Source organism: Oryx dammah, unplaced genomic scaffold (genome assembly GCF_014754425.2).
Source record: "Oryx dammah isolate SB20612 unplaced genomic scaffold, SCBI_Odam_1.1 HiC_scaffold_26, whole genome shotgun sequence".
In the NCBI taxonomy this organism is placed as follows: Eukaryota; Metazoa; Chordata; class Mammalia; order Artiodactyla; family Bovidae; genus Oryx; species Oryx dammah.
This window is the reverse complement of record NW_024070210.1, coordinates 26,817,609-26,840,064: the sequence shown is the minus strand read 5'-3', so window position 1 is coordinate 26,840,064 and position 22,456 is coordinate 26,817,609. Positions and strand designations below refer to the sequence as shown.

At 40.9% G+C, this 22,456-nt stretch overlaps 1 protein-coding gene across 5 annotated transcripts in view; it reads left to right on the top strand.

The window, feature by feature from the left end:
- Positions 1 to 10,647: 10,647 nt before the first annotated feature.
- SYNE2 (spectrin repeat containing nuclear envelope protein 2) overlaps positions 10,648 to 22,456 on the top strand; it is a 323,973-nt gene continuing 312,164 nt past the window's right edge. For all 5 annotated transcript variants that reach the window (XM_040226258.1, XM_040226261.1, XM_040226260.1 and 2 more), the window contains exon 1: positions 10,648 to 10,855. The gene's annotated coding sequence lies outside the window, so the exon portion shown is untranslated. The remainder of the gene's footprint in view (positions 10,856 to 22,456) is intronic.

Sequence of the window (22,456 nt, the reverse complement as noted above, 5' to 3'; positions counted from 1 at the left end):
CTTGCACTGGCAAGTGTTTCTATTGATTTACATCCTCATCAGCACTTGGTATTTTCTGATTTAAAGAATTTTCCAATCAATGACTAAAAATATTACCTGACTATGGTCTTGTTAAAATTTTTTTGTCATTATTAATAAGGTGGAACTTTTTTTCTTCATATTGATCATTTGGATTGTCTCTCCCTAAAGTTGCAGTTCAACTAGTGTGTTACTTTGTCCCCTTTTTCTCATTGATTTTATAGAATTTCTACGTATATTCTGAATTCTAGATCTTTGACATGTGCTGAAAATATCTTCTGTAACTTGTCTTTTCACTCCTTTTAAAGTATCTTTTGATGAACAGTTCTTAGTTTTAATGTGGGCTTTTCTTTTCCTTTATGGTTAGTGCTTTTTAATGCCTTCTTTAAGAAATCACTCCATATCCTGAAGTTACAAAGATATTTTCTATTTTCTTTGGAAAGTTTTATAATTTTTGTTTTCCACATCTAATCTTTAATCCAGTGTCTTAGTATGGGTAAAGCGAAGCTTACTATAGAAAAGAAAACTCAAAATGGAGGGCTTAAAGAATGTAGACTTTTTTCCCTTTCAGCTTTAAAGTGGGCCTTGTCCACCATGCCCCCCTCCTTCCCTGAGCAGGGATGGAACCTACGCCCCCTGCAGTGGAAGTGCAGAGTTTTAACCACTGGGCCACCAGGGAAGTCTCAAAGTGGACATTTTAGTCTGGAGACTGGTTTTGCTTTGTGGAGTCACGGGGGCCCCAGTTTCAGACGGTGTCTCTGCCAGTGGTGCTCAATGCCATTGCTCTGCTGTGTGTGCTCAGTTGGACCCACTCTCTGTGGCCCCATGGACTGTGCCCGCCAGGCTCCTCAGCCTATGGAATTTTCCAGGCAAGAATACTGAAATGGGTTGCCATGGCACGGGGGAGCCTGGTCGGCTGCCGTCTATGGGGTCGCACAGAGTCGGACACGACTGAAGTGCCTTAGCAGCAGCAGCCCTTCTCCGGGGGATCTTCCCCATCCGGGGACTGAACCTGTTTGCGTTTCCTGCCTTGGCAGGCGAGTTCTTTACCACTGAGCCACCTGGGAAGCCATGGCAAGATACATCCCTTCACTTTAAGTCTCCTTTAAGTAGTAGCTGTAAAAAGGAGACATTGCTGCTAGGATTAAGGAACAAAATGGAAGCGATAGCATGGATAGAACCTGGGGACTTGCAGGAGGGGCTCCCACAGGCCTTACCCAGCCCCCCGGAGGAGAGAGTCCACAGCTGCGACCTCACGGAGGCGCCATGGAGCTGGTCCTTGGATGCTGAGCACTGCTCCTGCTCAGACGTCTAGGGGGACGGCACCAAGATTGGTGTTGGGACTTCCGGGAGGAAGGTGCCAAGCCTTTGAAGCTGTGAGCAGCAGTAGAAGCGGGACGCCGGAGGTACATCTCTTCTTGTGCTGCTCAGAAGTTCTGACTGCGACTGGAAGCGGGAGGCAAGCCCCTTCTCCCTTCTCCTGCCTTCCTATCTCTGTCTCTCACGGACAAAACCTGATAGAAATCGTCGGGCAGGGGAACAAACAGTGCTGCTATTTGTGGAAAACCTTGTACATATGTTGTTTTGTCTTTGTGGAGATAACTCCTCAGGGTAAATTCTTAGAGGGATTGTATGTCGCTTTGCTAGATATTGCCATATTTTTCTCCATATGACGTTGACCCATTTTGGACTGTCAGCAACAACCCGTGAAATTCGTGCACAGAGCCACAGGAAGACAGTGCATTGTCAAACTTCTGAATTTTTGCCAAACTAATAGATTCTAAATGATATTACAGTAGAATTTTAATTCAGATTTCTTTTATGAAGTTGAACATTGTCTCGTATGTTTGAGATCCATTTATGTATCTTTTTCTGTGAATTGTCTGTTCGTGTCTCTTGGCCATGTTTGTATCAGATTTTGATAATTTTACTTGTATATATTAGGACAAATAGCCCTTTAATTTCATGTGAATAGTAATATTTCCTCCCAGTCTGTCATTTATCTTTTGACTTTGCTTATCAACTTAACTCCAGAAAAAAATCATGTTAGTACCATTATGAAACTGACATATTTATATATTAATTTTAAGGAAAATTAACATCTTAATTTTATTTGCCTTATTCAAGAACATGAGATCCTTTTCATTTGTTCAAGATTACTATTGTGATTTCAAGAGTATTTTAAAGATTTTTCTCATATAAGTTTGCATATTTCTGGTTGTTTACTGTTTAGTATTTTAAATTTTTTTGCTTTTGTAAAGAAGGTTTACTTTTACATTAAGTCTTCTATTTACTCTGATATGTCTGAAGGGTAGTATTTTTTGTATGTTAACTTAAAATTTAGCAACTATTACTGAATCCTTTAACATTTGTGTTAAATTCCTTGGATCTTATATGTTTGTTCTAAAAACATTGGCAAGTGTAATTTAACTTCTTTATTTCCAGATTTTGTGCCTTTAATTGAATTGTTTTATTGCACTGGCTAATCTCCATTAAAGCAGTAAGTTACAGTGGAGATAGTGAGCATCTTTGTTTTGTTCTTGACCTTTAGTAGGAATGCCTCTGATGTTTCCCCAGTAACATGCTGTGATATATTTTGTTATTTTATTATGTTAGGGAGTATCCATCAATTTCTATTTTACTGAGTTCTTTTTTTTAAAACGGAAGAAAAGATGTGGAATTGTATAAAAAGCCTTTTCAGCAAATGTGGAAGTAATCTTAGCATTTTCCTCCTTGTATCTATTAATATGATAAATTATATTAATGGCTTTCTTAATATTGAACAATCCTTATATTCCTAGAATAAACCCATCTTGGTCATAAAGTTTGAGTTTTAAAAAATTCTTTTAAGAGACTTTATTTTTTACAGCAGTTTTAGGTTCACACAATATTGAAAGGAAGGAATAGAGATTTCCCATATACTCCCTGCACCACAGACACAAAGCCTCCCCCACTATCAGCATCCTCCACCTGAGTGGAACATCTGTTACAATCAAATGAACCTACACTGACATATCATTATTGCTCAAAGTCCATAGTTAACATGAGGGTTCATTCTTGGCTTTGTACATTCTATAGGTTTGGACAAATGTGTAATGATATGTACCCACTATTACAGTATCATACAGAATAGTTTCACTTCCCTAAAATTTTATATATCACCGATTTACCCCTGTCTCCTCCAATCCTTGGAAACCACTGATCCTTTTATTTTCTCCATAATTTTGCCTTTTCCAAAAGGTCATGTAGTTGGACTTGTACAGTATGTAACCTTTTCAGATTAACTTCTTTCACTTAATAATAAACATTTAAGATTTCTCTGTGTCTTTTCTTGACTTATTAGTTTCTTTCTTTTTTAGCACTGAATAATATTCCATTGTCTGGATATATCACAGGTTATGTATCCATTCACCTACTGAGGACATCTTAGTTGCCTCCATGTTTTGGCAATTATGAATAAAGATGCTGTAAACATTTATGTGCAGATTTTTGTGTGGATATAAGTTTTCAGCCCATTTGGATACATACCAACTGGTGAATTGCATAAAATATCTTTTTAATGTGCTTTTGTATTCTGTTGCTGATGATGCTGACTTAAAATTCTTTACATTTATATACATAAATGAGAATGGTGCAGTATTTGCCTATTTTGGAATTGATGTTATGCTGGCTTTGTAAAAACATTTGGGAATGTTTTCTTCTTTTAAAATGCTCTGAATCACTATACATAACAATTAAATAACAGCTCTTTGGGGATTTAGAATTTCCTTGTGAAACCATCTGGGCCTGGCACTTTTTGTGTGTCAGGAGACATTACTTTTCCAACAAAGGTCCATCTAGTCAAGGCTATGGTTTTTCCAGTAGTCACGTATGGATGTGAGAGTTGGACTGTGAAGAAAGCTGAGCACCGAAGAATTGATGCTTTTGAACTGTGGTGTTGGAAAAGACTCCTAAGAGTCCCTTGGACTGCAAGGAGATCCAACCAGTCCATTCTGAAGGAGATCAGCCCTGGGTGTTCTTTGGAAGGATTGATGCTAAAACGGAGACTCCAATACTTTGGCCACCTCATGCGAAGAGTTGACTCATTGGAAAAGACTCTGATGCTGGGAGGGATTGGGGGCAGGAGGAGAAGGTGATGACAGAGGATGAGATGGCTGGATGGCATCACTGACTCGATGGACGTTAGTCTGAGTGAACTCCGGGAGTTGGTGATGGACAGGGAGGCCTGGCATGCTGCGATTCATGGGGTCGCAAAGAGTCGGACACGACTGAGCGACTGAACTGAACTGAGTTTTTTGATATCTTTAGTTTTTAGAATAAAACTGATTAGTGTAGGCTTCTTACCTTTACTGGGGTTAATTTTGGCATATTGTGATTTGCATTAAATCTAGGTTTTCAAATGTATTTTTGCAATACTATGAAAATAATTATATCAACAACTTCAAACATGCAGATCCATCAGTTCAGTTCAGTCGCTCAGTGATGTCCGACTCTTTGCGACCCCATGGACTGCAGCATGCCAGGCCTCCCTGTCTATCACAAACTCCTGGAGTTTACTCAAACTCACGTCCATTGAGTCGGTGATGCCATCCAATCATCTCATCATCTGTTGTCCCCTTCTCCACCTGCCTTTAGTCTTTCCCAGCATCAGGGTCTTTTCAAATAAGTCAGTCCTTCACATCAGGTGGCCAGACTATTGGAGTTTCAGCTTCAGAATCAGTCCTTCCAATGAATATTCAGGATTGATTTCCTTTAGGATGGACTGTGGATCGCCTTACTGTCCAAGGGACTCGCAAAATTCTTCTCCAACACCACAGTTCAAAAGCATCAATTCTTCAGCACTCAGCTTTCTTTACAGTCCAACTCTCACATCCATACATGACTACTGGAAAAGCCGTAGCTTTGACTAGATGGACCTTTGTTGGCAAAGTAATGTCTCTGCTTTTGAATATGCTGTCTAGGTTGGTCATAACTTTTCTTCCAAGGAGCAAGCGTCTTTTAACTTCATGGCTGCAGACCATCTGCAGTGATTTTGGAGTCCCCCAAAATAAAAGTTTGTCACTGTTTCCATTGTTTCCCCATCTATTTGCCGTGAAGTGATGGGACCAGATGCTATGATCTTAGTTTTCTGAATGTTGAGTTTTAAGCCAACTTTTTCACTCTCCTCTTTCACTTTCATCAAGAGGCTCTGTAGTTCTTTTTCACTTTCTGCCATAAGGGTGGTGTCATCTGCATATCTGAGGTTATTGATATTTCTTCTGGCAATCTTGATTCCAGTTTGTGCTTCTTCCAGCCCAGCGTTTCTCATGATGTACTCTGCATATAAGTTAAAGAAGCAGGGTGACACTATACAGCCTTGATGTACTCCTTTCCTGATTTGGAACCAGTCTGTTGTTCCATGTCCAGTTCTAACTGTTGCTTCCTGACCTGCATACAGATTTCTCAAGAGGCAGATCAGGTGGTCTGGTATTCCCATCTCTCTCAGAATTTTCCACAGTTTATTGTGATCCACACAGTCAAAGGCTTTGGCATAGTCAATAAAGTAGAAGTAGATGTTTTTCTGGAACTCTTGCTTTTTCGATGATCCAACAAATGTTGGCAATTTGATCTCTGGTTTCTCTGCCTTTTCTAAATCCAGCTTGAACAGGTGATACCACTCTAATGGCAGAAAGTGGAGAGGAAATAAAGAGCTTCTTGATAGGTGAAAGAGGAGAGTGAAAAAGTTTTCTTAAAACTCAACATTCAAAACACTGAGGTCTTGGCATTTGGTCCCATCACTTCATGGCAAATAGAAGGGGAAAAAGTGGAAGCAGTGGCAGATTTTATTTTTTTGGGCTCCAAAATCAGTGATTACAGCCGTGGACAGTGATTACAGCCATGAAATTAAAAGAGACTTGCTCCTTGAATGAAAAGCTATGACAAACCTAGACAGCATATTGAAAAGCAGAGACATCACTTTGCTGACAAAGGTCTGTATAGTCAAATCTATGGCTTTTTCCATAGTTGTGTGTGGGTATGAGAATTGGACCATTAAAACTGAAGAATTGATGCTTTTGAACTGTGCTGCTGGAGAAGACTCTTGAGAGTCCCATGCACAGCAAGGAGACCAAATCAGTCAATCTTAAAGCAACCCTAAATATTCATTGGAAGGACTGATGCTGAAGCTGAAGCTCTAATACTTTGGCCACCTGATGTAAAGAGCCAACTCATGAAAAAAGACCCTGATGCTGGGAAAGATTGAGGGCAAGAGAAGGGGGCAACAGAGGATGAAATGGAATGAGTTTGAGCAAACTCTGGGAGATGGTGAAGGATAGGGAAGCCTGGCGTGCTGCAGTCCATGGTGTCAAAGAGTCGGACACAGCTTTGCGACTGAATACCGAATAACAGTGTAAGTTTTTGTTTCTAAAACCCCTTAGATTTCTTATATTGAATATTTATGCTTTCTTCCCCCTTTTCTGGAATAGGTTCATTACTGGTCTGTTATGAAAATATTTTTTATTTTCCAATCAGCATGTGTTGACTTTTTATTGGTCCTTTTGGTTCTCTGTATTCAACCTCATTGCTTTTATCTTTATTTTCTTCCTCTGCTTTTCTTTGCTTTAGGTTTTCATGTTAGAGATAGAATTCATTTATTCTCATTGTATAAATATTTGAAAGCTATAAAATTTTTTCTAATCACTAACTTGTTTTTTATAGATTCTGATATTATTGTTTCCATTAGCATTATTTTTTGGAAATAATTTGAGTTTATGTTGTACTTTACCCTTTTCTAACACTTAATAGTATACTTTAAAATATTCACATGGGAAAGACTGTTTTCTGATTTTGTTATCAATTTTTAGTTTTATTATGGTATTTATTGCCATTATTGTCTAACCTAAATACTATTTGCATGCTTTTTACTTTTTTCTACTATTGAAGAGTTCTTTGTGACATAATACAAAGCCAGTTTTCATGACTGAGTCTATATGTGCTTAAAAAGAGTATATTTTCTATTTTTGAGGTTAAATTTGAATATGTCAATAATGCCTACCTTATTTATTACATTGTTTAGCTTTTCAATATCTGTGCTTAATTTGCTCCATTAGACTTGTCTTTCCTTGAGAGAGATATATTGATGTCTTTTATTTTTATTTATTTATTTTTAATTGTGAGCTGAGTGGTGTGACTAATTTGATGCTGTGCTTTTGAGAGTAAAACAAAAAAGATGTACAACAGGATTTCTCTAAATGATACCTTTATTTCTGCTGAAAACTTTTCTAGGTTCTAATCCAGGCATTGCTACTACTAGTTTTATGCCATTAGGGAAATATTTTTCTCTAGAGGCTCAGTCTTCTTTTATGTAAGATGAGGTGAGCTATAGAATATTTTTGTAACCCAATACTTTGCTTTGCCAGTTCGATAAAAGTGCTTTTGAAATAGTACCTTTCTAAGTCCCACTGTTATTTACTAAAGTTATTGTAATCATAGCTATCATTGGTTGAGTGCCTACTGCATGCAAGCTTCCATGCTTAGCACTTTACATAAACAACTTCACTGGATCATAGCACATTTGTTTTTTCTTCAAACTCTAGAATATTGAATAGGGAGAAATCCGATTGACTGGTTCACTATTTTAGGAGACTGTCTATTGCATACCTTGGCAGAGCACACTTGCATGTTGTTGGAAACACCTTTCTACTTGAAGCAGGACAATGGTCAGAAAGATCAGGTTGGTCCCGGGAGCAATTAGCCAACATTTATTTGTTAGTTTCCGGATTTGGCAGGAAACAAGACCAGAATGAGATAAGGAGCTCAGGCCTTTACAGGGTGTGATTGGACTCTTAGACAAAGAGAAACAGAGCCCTTTTCCTGGCCAGCTATTTTCATCTCAGGCTTACACATGTGCTCCTAGTGTGGTAAAAATACTGTAGCAAAAGATTGGTCCTTGCAGTGGGCAGAGTTAACATCTTAACAAATTGTTTAGTTGTATATCAATCTCCTGATATCTTTAGTGGTAACATTGCTAATAAGATAGAAGTAAGTGGTAACATTGTCTTACCCTGCCTTAGTATAATATCTGCCTCTTGGCCTAGAGATACTTTGTGTTGCTCTTAAATTCACTTAACCATCAGGCCAATCATTTAGCATCATGATCTGCTATTGCCATCATGTTGATAAATACATGTAGAGACTCAGTTACTAATAAACTTGTATTCCTCCTTGAAAAATGTAGATGCAGCCCGTAATCCTTCTCAACCTGTTACCCAAGTACCAGCCTAGAATTTACTTCCAGTATAAAATCTGTTGCCTTTCTTATTCAGGCACTCTGGATGCAAAGACAAGGGACTCACAGTCTAGTGTGAGGTGCAAAATGTAAACAATAACTCTAGTTCAAAGAGGAGTCGCTGCCTAACTTAGAGAGAGGTGACTAGTTCCTTTAATGGCATCAGGATGTCCAACTCACTTGAATGCCTCAGATCAAGTTTTCTGTCTTGCTCTGTTCAATGTGCCAGCATATTTTGAATGTCTGCTTCAGTAGTTCTCACCACATGCCACAGCATGTTTGTGTGCCTAGTCACAGATGTGCTTTGTTTGATCAATTTGCAAAACCTGTGCTTCCCACAGTTGGAGCTAGCAAAGTCTCTCAGGTGGGCTGTTGAGGTGGGTGGATCTTTTGCTGTAAATATTAAGGCCTGATGTAAATAATAGCTAAGACACATGACATGACGTCATGCTGTGTTATTGTACGGTATCTGTGTTTCGGTGCATGGGAGAATGTGGGCATAGCTGGGTTCGTGGCAGCCCTTATTCTGCCAGTCAGAGAGATAAGCATACGAGCCATCCGTTCACATGCCTAGTATTATATTTCAAAAGAGCCAGGTGTGTCTCTGTATGGCTTAGCATGACATTTTAGTTTCAAAATGTGGAGGACCTGTTTCAGTGCTCTTGCCCTTAGTCTAATTTGTGGATTTAAAAGTATATATTAATATCTAAATTGGCATGGCTAGGAGATGCTACAGGTAATAAAAGGTTCTAATTGGGGGTATCTGAAAACATTTTGAGACACTTTATTCTGGATTATTTTAAGTGCACTGGATACAGTATGGAATATGGAACAACAGTCCTTTCACTTTGAGGACTTTTAATCTAGATGCCTGGAAGGGAACAATAATGAAGAAGTTATCTTCCCCAGAGACTGTTTCCGTGATGATTTTGCAACATTTATTATAAAAGAAGCAATCAACATAAAACAGAAACAAATTGAATAGAACAGAGAAGGAAAATAGCAGACAATGCTTTGTGGACAATTTCATTAATCCCGGAGACCTGCTCCACCCCAAGGTGGATTTGCATGTATTACATCAGGCAAAATGGTGCTACAGGAAAGATACACCAGGACAAAAAAAATCTTCTTGTTATATAGACCACTGTTGTGAACCAAGGCGTTAATAATAAATAATGCAGACCTATGTAGTCCAAGAAGAGAAGTGATACTATCAGAACCATTATCTTGGAATACAAGGATTGGTAGTGTGCTGTAGATTGTGCAGTAAATTGGTAGTATGCCGTTTTTTTAAGAGTTAAGCTATTATCAAAATAATGTGCTTTTAAAATAACTTACCCAAATCCTCCTGCTACAGAGGTACAGCTGTTTGAAATAACAGTCCCAAATTGTGGGTGCAGTTTTCAGCTAATTTTTTCCATGTTAACTGAATGCATTATCAAACCTCTTAATCTCTGCTTCTTACCATTTAGTTTGGGTCATAAGCACCAAATTTAACCAAGTAATCCAAGCAAGTAATCCAAACCATATAATACATATGAACTTGGACTTCTTATAAAAAAATAAATTTGCAACACAAACTCTAAGTACAGTAATACTTTAAAGTCACTGCTGCTTCGTGTGATGATAGTGAGTTGATACAATACCTTTCATTTAGGACCTCCAGTGCCTTAGTAATAATACTATAATAGCAGCACAGGAGGTAAGTGGGAGTCAACTGACATCATCCTGAGCCCAAAGGCCTTGAGTAATTTGCTGGAAAATTAAACTGACATTTGCAGTTTGGATTCCCGAGGATTCAGTTTCGACTGAGTATCAGACCTGGGAGTTATGTATCGGTGTAAGGTTGAGGCTGTTCTCCACTCCCCAGCTTCCAGGAAGGAGGGACCCTGCATTTTGCATTAAAAACAAGCGCCTCATCTTCCCACCAGGTGACACTGAGGTGTGGACCACGCTATAGGAAATAACTGAACCAGATCTTAAAGGCCATCTAATCCAAATTTCTCGTTTTACAAAGGGTCCATAAACGTTTACGGACTTGATCAAGGTCTGGTAGCTAATTCGCAGATCTGCTTTTCTTACCTCCACTTCCAAGACCTAGGAGTCCGAGAATGTTAGAGAAGTTTCTAGCTGAAATCGACCCGAAAAGCTTATCTGAGGGAGTGTGTGACATTCTCCCCACCCTCGGTGGTGGTTAACCTGCATTCTGAGTTAGCGTCTCCCTCAGAGCCTCTCTGATGTTCCAGAACGTGGAAGGAAAGTTGCCAGTCCTGGGCTGCGGCGGGGCATGCGGGGGGAGGTGGCTGCTCCGCCTCCGGTGCTCGCGGGCGGGCTCGACACTGGCCACCGAGCGGCGAGAGCGGGACTCGGCGGCGGGCGGGGAAGGCGCGGGGCGTGGTTTGCAGCTTTCCGAGCGCCAAGGAGCCGAGCGCGCTCTGCTGCGCCCCGAGCCTTCCGCTGGACCAAAGAAGCGAGCGGGAGACCGAGCAAAAGGCGCGATCGAAGGAGCAAGGCGAGCGGGGCGCTGACCCGGGCTGGCCGCAGCCCGCGCCCTTTCCGGGCCGGCAGCGGGTGAGCGCGGGGGCGGCGGCGGCGGGGCCCCTGCACCCCGGTGCGCCCCAGAGGGAGCGGACTGGGGCGAAGAGGGAGGAAGAACCGAAGGGAGGGAAAGGGGCGGGGGCCAGGGAGAGTCAGGTCCCTGAGCTGAGGGAGGGGGCGGAAGGAGACGGGACCCGACCCACTGCGGGGATCCGAACCGGGCCCCGGGAAACTTTGCCCGGCTGGGAAGAGCGGGGTGCGTGGAGGGCGCCGCAAACTTGTCAGCGGGCGGGGCGCTTCGGGGATTGGAGCGAGCGCCAGCGGGTGGCGTTTGTCTCTCCGTCTTCTTTGTGTCACCTCCGGTGCCTAGCCCGCCGGTCCGCCCGCTTGGGAAAGGGGCTGCGCGGGGGGCTCGGCCCTGATCCACCCGCCGCCCCCGTCGGGCCCAGGCCCGGGGACCTAGCAGTCGGCTGATTGTTTTCGTTCCTCGCGTCACGCTTGGGCGGGAAAGATTTTGAACGCCGCGTGAGCTAGAAGGCAGAGAGCAGCGGCGCGGAGATTGCCAGATAGGGGGGCGGCGCGAGGCTCGCCCAGGGTCCCCCAAGACTGGCGGGCGGGGATCCGCTGGCCCCCGCACTCGAGGAACCGCGGCGGCCGATCGCCTCCGCGGCGTGGGCCGCTCGGACGGCTCGGCTTGTATATTCCGAAAAGATTGCTTGGGGTCTTTGTTGTCTGAAATTGCCTTGCGCGTCTGACGGTAGCACCTTCTCCTTCTGAGCTTGTTTTTCTTCTGTTAAATAAAAGAGCGAGGGGAGACTTGTGTGAAATCAGTGCTATTCCAAACAACGTTAACCACCCTCTTTGATGGAGGTTGAGGAGTCCTGTGTAACCTTTGCCTTTGTGGGCGCCTGTTATTTCCGAAAGTTATGATTTTCTCCTTCCCTAGTGGAAGGGAGCGTCTGAGCGAGATGCCAGCAGGCACGGTTGTGTACATGCACCGGCAAGTCAGAGCCAAACCCAGGAGGTTCTTTCCAGCCGCTCAACACTTTGGCGTCGCCTTTTTTTTTTTTTTTTTTAAGTTTGATTTCAAACAGCTGTCACCTGCTTTTCTAAAAGTTCCAGCGCTTCGAAGAACTCCTTGCAGATATTTTGTGGTTATGCTAGGATGAGTTCGATCACTTTTAGGGTTGGGGTTAAACACCCGAACCACACCTGGCCCGTTCACCACTCAGGTCCTTGCCCTTGAGCCATTGTAAACATCATCGGGGTGAGTGTTCACTTTTTATGAGATGGAACATTTGGTGTGTTTTTATACTTTAATGCATGACTCTTTGTTTCCTTACCTTTCCTTTCTGGAAAAGTCTCTTGAGACTCTCCCAGACTCTTCTTGAGATAATTAACTGATTGGCCTTAGCTGTGCCATTAAATCCCCCACCCCTGGAAGCACCCGAGGGAGAAGAGAACAGGTGTAATCCTCATTAAGTGTCCCCCCCTCCCCCCCGCCCGTGGTGAAGACTCTGGAGATGTCAAAATAAGCAAAAAGTGTAAATCCTGAGTTTTCTGTCCATATATTTAAGTTCACGAGCTCTATTTGAAGTCACAAAAATCAAAATCAAACCAGCTTAACCTTGGGTCAGCTTAACCTTGTACATTGATTGTTTTTGTTTTTTTAATCATTTGAATAAGTTTACCCAGTTAGAAATTTTACAAGCATTTCAGTGCGTTCGTCCTAAGTGTGTTTGCAGGATATTGCAGTATGCTTAAAGAACTGAGTGAGAGTGGGATTATTCTTGGGTCATGCCCTTAATAGTATATCAGAGTTTAATATAAAGCTCAAAACCAGGGTCAGGTCTTGATAAGTAAGGGAAGGTATTAAAGGTAGTTACTTCATTTGTCGTTACTCATATGCTTTAACTATAAACTTTCAGTAGCTTCACAAAATTATTCTTTCATTTACTCAAATGAATGCTTACCTGTGCCAGCCACTGTGCTGGACTCTGGAGTTTCAAATAATGCTAACCATTTATGGATTACTGATTTTTTACCAGTAAATGCTTCACATAGATTACGTCATCCATCTAACAAATATTTATTGAGTGCTTTCAGTGTATCGTGGTAGGTACTGGAGTTACAATAATACACAGGACAGCTGTGGTCCCCGCCTTCATCTTAGTTGGTGGAGAGAAGAGACAGAACATAAAAGACATCACGAAACTAACAGTAGTTTTTAAAATGTAAACCAGATCACACCACTTCTCTTCTGTGTAAAACCCTCCAGTGGCCTCAGTCTCCCTCTGAGTGAAAGGCAAAGGCTGGTCAGTGGCCTCGGGGTTTACCCCATGTGATCCTCCCCGCCCAGTCCTGTCTCCTTGATTTTGTCTGCTGCTCTTCTTTTTCCTCATACTTCTATAGCCAAACTAGCTTCCTAGCTACCTGCGGGCTGTCACACTTGCTGTTTCCTCTGCCTGGAATGCCCCGCCATACCTATATGGTTCTTTCTCTGATCTCCCTCACTTCTTTACTCAGTTATATTCTCTATGAACCTTCACTGAACACCAGATTTAAAATCATAGCCAACTTGTAACTCCCTTACTCTCCTTTCATAACTGATTCCCCCCTCCATATCACCATCTAACTAACATGCTCTGTATTTTATTTCTCTGCTTATGTTCTGTCTCACCCCACTAGATTGCACACCTCCTCAGAGCTATTGTATTCCCTGCTGCATCCTCAGAGTCAGCACCTGGCATACAGTAGGGACTCAAACTATTTGTTGAATGGAAATAAGAAAACCACAGGGTGCTGAAACACAGAGTAACCAAGAGTTCCTAAGTGAATAGTAAGAAGTCTTCTCCGTGAAGGTGACATGTAAGCTGAGACAAATAGCATGCAAGTGTATTGTGAGTGAGGAGGTGAGGAGAGGAGAGAGGCATGGAAGAAGATTAGCTGAGGAGGTAGTACTGAGTCGGGAAAGAGCTTGGTGGTGCCTGGACTGATTGGACCTGAGAGAAGGTCTTGAGGTTGAGCTCTGTCAACTGCAGGGAGAGAACTCAAGGGAAAAAGAGTGGTAATCAAATGATGGCAGAGGTTGAGATGGTTGGATGGCATCACTGACTCAATGGACATGAATTTGAGCAAACTCGATAGTGAAGGACAGGGAAGCCTAGCGTGCTGCAATCTGTGGGGTCGCAAAGAATGGGACACGGCTTAGTGCCTGAACAACAACAGCAGCAGCAATCAGATGACAGGTCATGCAAGGCCTCATTGGTGAAGGTTTGGATACATTCACAGTGAATTCTCATATATACCCTATTGGCCCTATGTTATAGTTAATACAATTGAAGGAACTTTCAAAGGCTACCCAGTAGCTAAATGGCACAGCCTAGGATAGATAGGAAAACAGGTTCTCAGATCCCACTTAGATTCAACCACCATGTATATGTGTGTGTGCTTGTGTGCGTGCATGCACGCGCTCTGTCTGGATTGTAGCCTGCCAAGTTGCTCTCTCCATGGAATTTTCCAGGCAAGAATCCTGGAGTCGGTTGTTGTTTCCTTCTCCAGGGGATCTTCCCGACCCAGGGATCTAACCTGCGTGTCTTGCATCTCCTGCATTGGCAGGCAGATTCTTTACCACTAGCACCACCTGGGAAGCCCCATTTAGCCACTACGCCAGCATCAAAAGACATAGCCTGTATTCTGATGGAGCTGTTTGTCTAGTGAAGACAAGCTGTTGCCATACACATATGGCAGTGCTAGAAAAGATGTATTCTCAGGGACCCTGGGAGGAGGAAAGCATCCAATTCTGCCTAGGAATGGGACAGGACAAATTGGAAAAAAATGAAGTTATTTTTCCTTTTTTATAATTATGAAATGTTTCAGATTAGCTATAATTAAGAAATAATCTTAATATCATTCAAACGTATAGCCCATTCTTCACGACTTTACTTTGTGCTCACTGTTGTGTTGTTGTTTTTGCTTTCGCATTTTCCAATGACCTGGGTTATGCGCCCCCATTCCTGCTGCTGCTGCTAAGTCGCTTCAGTCGTGTCCGACTCTGTGCGACCCCATAGATGGCAGCCCACCAGGCTCCCCCGTCCCTGGGATTCTCCAGGCAAGAACACTGGAGCGGGTTGCCATTTCCTTCTCCAATGCGTGAAAATGAAAAGTGAAAGTGAAGTCAGTCATGTCTGACTCTTTGCGACCCCATGGACTGCAGCCCACCAGGCTCCTCCATCCATGGGATTGTCCAGGCAAGAGTACTGGAGTGGGGTGCCATTCCCTTCTCTGGCCCCCATTCCTACTTTCACCAAATTAAGAATTGTGTCTGCAATAGTGTAAAATCAGTTATGTTTAAAGCTTGTAATTCTTTGTGAAGTTGCAGCTTAAGTACTGTTTTGATTGTTATCTTAAACTCTGTCCTTTATGGTTTTTGTGTGATAATTTTAAAAACAGTTTCATTGAGTGTAATTGACATACAGTAAGCTGCATAAATTTAGTGTTAAGTTTGATAAGTTTTTGACTTATTTGTAGACCTATGAATCATCTTTCCCTTTGGTCCCTTCCTATACCCTGTTACCTTCTTTCCCAACCAATGATAGCTCTGACTATGGATTAGTTTGTATTTTCAGTTTTATTTGCATTTAACCATATAATATGTCTTCTCTTTTGTCTGGGTTCTTTCACTTAGTATAATTGCTTTGAGATTCATCTATGTTGTTCTGTGTATCAGTAGTTGATTACTTTTTATTGCTGAATGGTGTTCTGCTGTATGAATATACGTCAGTTTATTTGTCCATTCACCCATTGATAAACATTTTTTTTTGCTGGTTTTTGGATGTTAAAAATAAAGCTGCTGTAAACACATTGTATTCAGTCTTTATATGGACATCTGCTTTCATTTTCCCTGGGTAAATGTCTAGGAGTAGAATGGCTCGATCATATGGTAGACGAATGTTTAACTTATAAAGAAACTTCCAGACTTTCCCAGACATTCCCAAAGTAGTGTGTGAGGGTTCCAGTTGCTGTGCATCCTTGCCAGCACTTGGCATGGTTAAGCTGTCATAGCCATTCTATTAGATGTGTAGTCGTATCTCATTGTGTTTTAATTTGCATTTCCCTGATGACTAACGATGTGCTTATTTACCATCCATATTATATCTTTTTTTTGCTGAAGTTTCTGTTTACAATTTTTTGTTCATTCTTCGTTGGATTGGTTGCTTCCTTATTGAGTTTTGAGTTTTTTATATATTCTGGATACAAGCTCTGTGTCAGATATGTGATTTACAAATATTTACTTTCAATCTGTTGTTCATCTTACATTCTCTTAACAAATCTATGAAGATCAGGAGTTTTAATAAAGTCTGATTTATCAGTTCTTTTATGGAATTACACTTTTGGTGTTATACCTAATCTTTGCCTCGCTCAAGATCACAAAGATTTTTTTCCTAAGAGTTATAAAACTTGTAGAAAAACTATAAAAGAATATAAAACCATAAATTTTATGGAGTGGAATATGGGTTGAAGTTTACTACTGCCCCTAGAACACTTGACAGGTTTTGGAGATGAGATAATGTCTGGAGACAATGCGTTGGGGTAGGGCTGGGCGGGCGTTTGCTATTGGCATCTAGTGGGTCAAGGCCAGGGATACTGCTAAAGATCTGCAATGAACAGGAGAGATCATCTCAACAAAGTCTCATTCAGCCAAAATGTCAGTAGTGTCAAGGTAAAGAAACCAAAGGCTATTTTATTGACCTTCTCAATGTTTTGGCTATTAGTTTTCTTTATATTTTCTATCTTCTATTTAATTGATTTTCACTCTGATCTTTATTACTATTTCTTTTCTGTGTGCTTGAAAAGGATGTTTTGTATGTGCTTGAACACAATATTTATTCTGATTATTCCATGTCAAGAGAGCATACCGTCAACATAGCATCATTATTCATGCTAACCTTGATTACGTAGCTGAGGTAGTGCTTGTCAGGTTTCCCTGCCATAAAGTTGCTCTTTTCTCTGCATTCTGTCCTGTACTTTTTGAGATGGAAGTTACTATGTGTAGCCCACATTTAAGGAGTAGAGAGTTATGCTTCTTCTCCATGTGACAATCTCTGACTTTTAATTCTGGTATTTAGACCATTTATATTTAAAGTGATTATTGATTATAGTTCACTTTAAATGTATGATTTTGTTTTTGTTACATGTTTTTCTTTATTTCCTTTTTTCTCTTTCTATCTTTGGATTAATTGAATTTATTCTCATTATAATTTATTTATTTATTTTTTGCTTATTAGCTAACAGTCCTTTTTTTTTTTTTTTAATTTGACTCTTGGGAATCTTAGTTCCCTGACCAGGTATTGAACCAATGCCCTCAGCAGTGAAAGCGTGGAGTCCTAACCCCTGGAGTGCCAGGGAATTCCCTGGCTATCATTCTTTATTTTGTTATTTTAGTGTTTGCTTTGGGTTGATAACTTATCACAGTTTACCTTCAGGTATTATATTATACCATCCCATTTACAGTCACATACCTTATGAGAGCCTTGTAATAGTTAATTCCCATTTCTCTATGTTAACCTATGTGATATTGTCATACATTTTTTTTGTCTGTTATTGATCCCACATTACATTTTTTACTGTTTTTTGTTTGAACAGTCAATTATTATTTTTTTTTGAACAGTCAATTATTTTTTAAAGGAATCTGAAACCCCAAACATCATATATTACCCATGTTTTACACAGGTTATATTCTTTATTTTGCTATCATTACGTGAAAATAAATAAACTATACATATTGAGGTTATTGGATTCATCTTTATGAATATGTATATATTCTAACTTGTAATTTTAGTGTAAACATTAAAGTAGTAGTGAAATTTAGAAATCAGAGCATAGTTCATTTTCTTAAACTCAATTACTGAGTTGTCATTGAGCTGATCATTGCTGTAATAGAGACTTCAGGATACTGTGGGGTCTTAGAAGATTCAGAACACTTGGACTTGGAGATCTCTGTGCAGGTATTGATGAGTGTGCTGTCTTTTCTTTTCTTAGGGCAACATTAGAAAAAGGGGAATTTCAGGAGTGAGTCCTCCCATGCTGACATTATCCAGACCCTGAGAAACTTTCAAAGCATTTCTTTCTTCCGATGGTATATGAGGTAAAAAGCACTTGGTTATAGCTGCTTGGGTCAGAGTAACACATTTGGCAAAGTGACCCTGAAGCTTCTGCTTGTCAGTGTCCATATTTGATTGAAAACTCCAATCTGAGATGTAGTTCTTAGAACTCTCCAAAATTTGCTATTTGTTGCTCTGGTTTTAGGTAATTTTTAGTCTTCCTTTATCAGTGAGGATGGAGTGGATACCCTCTCCATCTGGGTTTGTGTAAATGTACTCCTATTCTGAAGGTTAATACATTGACAAACACTCCAACTATAAATGAGTGGGAAAACTTAATTCATCCAGCAAATTAACTTACTTTGTAAATGTTTGTTGAATCTGGGCTCTGGCACATTGATGAAAATTTATGTCTCCTGCCCTTTGAAAGCCAACTCTCTTTTAAGAAAAGGGCCCATAAGCACAGGAGCATGCATTCCAATGTGGTAATTGGTGATCACTGCAATGGAGATACGAACTAGGCAATGGGTACAAGCTTAGAGCAGTGGTTCTCAAAGTGTGGTCCAGGGACCAGTAGCATCAAACCTACTGGTTTGGAAATGTAGAGGGTGAGGCCCAGCCATCTGTGTTTAACAAGTCTTCCAAGTGATTCTGAGGCATGCGCAAGATTGTGAACCATTGGCACAGAGGATTAGATGGCCTCTGAGATTTTTTCCCTGGGTCCTAGTTTCTACAAATATGATTTAGAAATGTGATATTTACCATGTGGTACTTTAAGAACTATTTTGGCGCTAATGAATTGTCAAACGAGAGCTGTTATATGGGTAAAACAGAGATCCAAAATGGTAAAGTTTTGTCTGACACTGGAGCAATAGTAAACTAGATTTTAGAACACTTTATTATGAAAAAATTTTAAATATATTCAAAAGCAGAGATAATAGTGAAATGAACTCCTATGTAAACATTCAGTAGAGTCACTCAGTCATGTCTGACTCTTTGCGGCCCCATGGACTGACTGCAGCACACCAGGCTTCCCTGTCCATCACCAACTCCCGGGGCTTGCTCAAACTCATGTCCGTCTAGTCAGTGATGCCATCCAACCATCTCATCCTCTGTCGTCCCCTTCTCCTCCCACCTTCAATCTTTCCCAGCATCAGGGTCTTTTCCAACAAGTTAGTTCTTCGCATCAGGTGGCCAAAGTATTGGAGCTTCAGCATTGGTCCTTCCAGTGAATATTCAGGACTGATTTGTTGGATCTCCTTGCAGTCCAAGGAGTCTTCTTCAATGCCACAGTTCAAAAGCATCCATTCTTTGGTGCTCAGCTTTCTTTATGGTCCAACTCTCACATCCATACATGACTACTGGAAAAACCATAGCTTTGACTAGACAGACCTTTGTCAGCAAAGCAATGTCTCTGCTTTTTAACATGCTGTCTGTGATTTTGAAGCCCTCCAAAATAAAGTCTGTCACTGTTTCCATTGTTTCCCCAACTATTTGCCATGAAGTGATGGGACCTGATGCCATGATCTTTGTTTTTTGAATGTTGAGTTTTAAGCCAACTTTTTCTCTCTCCTCTTTCACTTTCAGCAAGAGGCTCTTCAATTCCTCTTCACTTTCTGCCATTAGGGTGATGTCATCTGCATATCTGAGGTTATTGATATTTCTCCCAGCAATCTTGATTCTGGCTTGTGCTACACACAGTCTCCTTATCAAGGTTAGAGATAACCTGTTTAGTTAGACCTCAGGCTATGAGATAGTTCATGTTTTGAGAAAGGGAACAGAATTAACTTATGCAGATATACTACCTGTTTTCTCCCACTTTGACTTTGGAGGACTAATTGTAGTATTCTGAGGAAAAGCCGATTGTAATACACCTGAGCTCTTCAGGTTTGAGTGATATGTTAATTAATGGATCAGACTGTAGGAGTTTGGGGCTTCCTAAGTTGTTCAGTCAGAGAAGGCAATGGCAGCCCACTCCAGTACTCTTGCCTGGAAAATCCCATGGACAGAGGAGCCTGGTGGGCTGCAGTCCATGGGATCGCTGAGAGTTGGACAGGACTGAGCGACTTCACTTTCACTTTTCACTTTCCTGCATTGGAGAAGGAAATGGCAACGCACTCCAGTGTTCTTGCCTGGAGAATCCCAGGGACGGGGGAGCCTGGTGGGCTGCCCTCTATGGGGTCGCACAGAGCCAGACATGACGGAAGCGACTTAGCAGCAGCAGCAGCAGCAGCAGATTGTTCAGTGGTAAAGAATCCACCTGCTAGTGCAGGAGTCTCATGAGATGCAGGTTTGATCCTTGGGATCAGAAGATCCCTTGGAGGACATGGCAACTGACTCCAGTATTTTTGCCTGGAGAATCCTATGGACCAGAGGAACCTGGCAGGCTACAGTCCATAGTATCACAAAGTCAGATACAACTGAGCAAGCACACTGTAGGAGCTAGCTAATTTTCATTAAAAAGAAAATGCTGATTAGTAAGAAATAATTTTTATCTGAAGTGTAAATTGCAACAAAATAAATAAAGCTGTTCAGGATTGTTCCCCCATGCCCTCAAATAAACCTAAAAAAACCCCTGCAACAACTCATGCATCTAAGTTGTTAGTACTATGGTAGGCTATAATCAATGTTTGATGAGATCGTTTGATAAAATAATGCATGAGTGCACGCTGGAACTTTTAGGTAAAAATTGTTAGTGGTTCAGAAAGAAAACAAGAGGATTTACTATACAGCCGGTTTATAAAGCAGTTAAAGGCATGTTTTATTATTTGTGCTAGTATGTTGACAAAATAGGTAACTAGCAATCTCTTGCTTGACTTTCTTTTGTAGTTACTCATTTGATGACATTGAGTAAAAAATTTTCTCCTGTTAATAGGCCTTTGTTTAAAAGAAAGTATGTTACCTTTGTAGTCTCTGTACTCTTTTTCATCATAGAAAGTTCCAACTAAGTTGGGTAATAATTAATTTTGTAAATAGTGTTTAGTCCAGAACTGATTATATTTCCTTCTGAGCCAAGTGAAAAGGAAACTCTCAGTCTATAACCACAGGTTGAAGGTTTGGTTACAAGACTGTGTTCGTGATGGTTTCTGAGACTTGGAAGGTAAGCTTGCTCCTTTGATGAGTCATCATGTTGTCTCACAGTTGGCTGTGTGTTTTCTTAGCAACAGCTGGTGATTTCTGGTTTGAGTTGGGAAAGTATGTTTTGAAGTGATTCAACATATTCTTTCAGGTTATATATGCTTGCTGAACCTTATAAGCTTACTGTTAATGTGGTGAGTTCCACCATGAAGGAATGATTTCATTCTCCTACTGGCTCTGCATTCCAAATCATTTGTCTTCTGTTTTTTTTTTTTTTTTTTAGGGAATTGAGGGTGGGTATAAGAAAAGAGAAGAAGTCAATCTGGAAGACTATGAACCTGCTCGTTTATGACCCTGGAATAGAGCAGAACCAAAAATGGTCTCCACATGCTGATAGGATAAAATGTAATTTACTGGAGTCTTCATCTTGAGTAATACTCCAGGGTGCCTAAGTACTAAAGGACAAGTGAATTTTTGAAATGTCTGTGATATTGTGTAATGGTTATGAGTATAACTTCTGAAGTCAGATGGACCCTGGTTCAAATCCTTGCTTTGCCATATATTAACTGTGTCACTTTGGGCAAATTATAAACCTCCCTGAGTAGAGCTTCTTCATCTATAAAATAAAAGGCAAAATATCACCTACCTCATGGGAGTGTTATGAATATTACTGAGGCAACACATGTAGTGGACAGTACAGCACCGATGATCAAACATTGTAGAGCACATGGTAATAAGTGCTAATTATTATATTCAGTTCAAGAGTGCAGTGAACAAGGGGCTAAGTGGCAGGTGTTAGAGGACAGTCAGCAATCAGGCATGGCTCCCTTTTTGCAGGAACTGGGACAGATAGCCTTGTAAACAAGTCACTCTAGTATGATCCAGAATGAAAGAAGTGCCACCTGAAGTGCTAGCAAAGTGCTATGGTCATTAATGCCCACTTTGGGGAAGTTAGGGCTAATTTTGTATAGGATATTGACATTTGAACTGGGCATATAGCTGGATTTAGAGTGCAGAGTAGAGCTTTCATGGGTGGAAAATGGAGGATAGTAGATTGCAGGCTGAAAAATATCACAAACTGAAGCACAGGGCTCATGGCAGGTTGTAGTGGGAGAGGTGTGGATAGATGCTTTGTGGTTAGATTGTAGGGCATTTTGCTCATGGAACATTTGGACCATATTCTTCTTGTCAGTGAGAACCTACAGCATGCACACGGTGTGAGCTCTGTTTCACAATAATGATCTAAAAAATGAAGTGGAGAGGCAAGAAATCCAATTAAAAGGATGTTTTTAGAAATCTAGATGAGTGATGAAATTTAGAGAACAAAGTCAGAGGGGATTAAATGGAGTTGGAAGAGAGAGGATTCTAAATTTGATGCCAAGAAGAATGCTGGTGCTATTACTTGAGAGAGAGTTACCACAGAAGAAGGTATGGGGGAAAACCGATGGTCTGG